The sequence below is a fragment of the Phoxinus phoxinus genome (assembly GCF_949152265.1).
Source record: "Phoxinus phoxinus genome assembly, chromosome: 3".
Lineage (NCBI taxonomy): Eukaryota > Metazoa > Chordata > Actinopteri > Cypriniformes > Leuciscidae > Phoxinus > Phoxinus phoxinus.
The window spans coordinates 1053256-1055755 of record NC_136878.1 but is presented as its reverse complement, the minus strand read 5'-3'; the positions used below and the strand labels follow the sequence as shown (position 1 = coordinate 1055755).

Here is a 2500-nt window from a genome sequence, read left to right as displayed (position 1 = left end):
GTTTTAGTTTTTTTTATAAAAGAAAAATAATAGTTTCAGTAATTTTTGACCGACACGGGAAGAGCAAATATAAATATACAGTAAATATACAACTTTTCACAGCGATGCCATAGAATAACCTTTTTGTGTTCAGTAATTTATTACCATAAAATCCCTCAAAATATGAAATAAAAAATATTTTTTAACTAAAATATAATACATTCAATTAATTGAAAAAAAAATAAAAAATTCGGACTGACACGTGAAGAGCACCAGAGGGTATAAAATAAATATTTTGTAACATTATAAATGCCTTTAATATCTCTCTAGATTAATTTCATGAATCCTTGCTGAATAAAAGTATTAATTTCTTTCAAAATAAAAAAATCCTACTAACTCCAAACTTTTAAACAATTATGAATGTAGAATAAAACAGTTCTGGACTGATGACGGACTGACATCTTCATCATCATCATCATCATCATTTAAACAGATCTGAGACAAAAGGATCATTCATTTCTTTGAGTAAGAGTTTTGTGTGTGTGTGTGTGTGTGTGTGTGAGTTTGTGTGTGTGTGCGTGTGCGTGTGTGTGTGTGTGTGTGTGTGTGTGTGTGTGTGTGTGTGTGTGTGTGTGTGTTTTGCAGTGGAATCACCGCGAGCCTGGACACTCATAAACATCATAAACTTCAAATCTATTTCACATCTCAGTGGAGAGGAAGAAATAAAATCACACGGTTCTTTCAGCTCAACAAAAGTGAAGCTCAGGAAACAGGAAACACACACACACACACACACACACACACACACACACACACACACACACACACACACACACACACGCACACACACACACACACACACACACACACCATCAGAGTCTGGCATGAGAACACTGCATTCAGTGTGTGTGTGTGTGTGTGTGTGTGTGTGTGTGTGTGTGTGTGTGTGTGTTATAGTGAAAGTGTTCAGCTCAGGGTAAAACGGTTTATTTAGCACTATATATTTTCCCACATACTATAAAATTATGAATGTCCTAGTAATAAAGTCACTGCCAAACATAACTAAAGCAAGACCGTTCAGCCGGTGCGCTAATTATTCAGTTCATAACTTCATATACAGGAGAATTACATGCATGTCGACTGAAACCTCTCATAACGCTGCTTTTATGACAAAGAAAAAGAAACTGAGGATTAGGTGTAATAAATATTAATACATTGGCCAATTAAATTGCCAATGAGATCCAAAAAATATAGAACTATATAGACCGAACCATTAAAAAGCAACAACACAATTCCACACCAGACGACAGGACTTCGAAATGCAACGAAATCAATCAAAAATCACAGCCAATCAGAAGAGCGTGTGGGCGGAGCCTCTCTGCAAATGCACAAGTACCGAATCAAATTAATAAATGCAACTTTTCAACATTATTAGAAATATACTGACACTAGAGTGACTCTTTGACATACACATATATACACTTTGTTCACAATCTGAATGTTTGAATTTAAAATCTGAGGTTTGATAAAAAAGATTCTGTACAGATATGAAATGATATTCAATCTCGCATTAGATGCTTTCAACATTAAATAAAGCAGATAATCAGAAACTGAGATGATCAATGTCTTAATGTTGAGTTCCAGCCGCGATTGACACCGCAGAAACAGTTTCTTAGAATCATAGAGTCACGTCTGATCTTTATTTGATACCATTTAAAAAAAAAAATTATTATAATGTAAATCATCAGTTCTCTATGTGAATATATAGTAAAGTGTAATTTATTCCTGTGAATGTTCAGCATCATTACTCCAGTCTTCAGTGTCACATGATCCTCCAGAAATCAGGATAATATGAGGATCTGATGATCAAGACACATTATTAATAATAATAATTTGGTGTTCATGAAACAGAAACTTTTGTAACATTATAAATGCATTTCCTATTATAGTATTGTACAGGTCAACAATACATATTTCTAGAACAAATATTCATTATTGAAGATGAAGATGTGCCACAACGAGAGACAAAACCATTTGGTGCCAAACAAACCAAATTTATGAATTTAAATTTTGTGTAAAAAAATAAATAAATTTGTAAATATGTTTTATTAATATTTGATTATTAATATTTAATATTATTTATTAATATTGTATTTTTTTATGTCATGCACAATCAAGACTAGAGATAGTAGAGATCAAATTAGATTTTAAAATACTAAAGTACCAAATTTGCTCTATTAAATTAATAATTTAAAAGACTAATTTAATACTGAAAATATATTTTCTAAAAAAATATTACATTAAATAATAAATATAAATACTATATTCGATTTTCAAATGCTACATAAATACTATATATATATATATATATATATATATATATATATATATCGGTATCGGCTGATATATGTTAATTTTTTTATGTTAGAAATATCGGCTCGATAAGAACATTTGTCTGATATATTAAAGCCGATAAATAATGTATTATCTCCTTCAGCTGAGACTCTTCAGATGCGCACTG

The 2500-nt window shown here is 31.1% G+C and overlaps 1 protein-coding gene across 4 annotated transcripts in view; it reads right to left on the bottom strand.

The window, feature by feature from the left end:
- Nucleotides 1–2500, bottom strand: part of mcc (MCC regulator of WNT signaling pathway) — a 107724-nt gene that overhangs the window by 54794 nt on the left and 50430 nt on the right. The gene's annotated exons all lie outside the window — the stretch shown is intronic.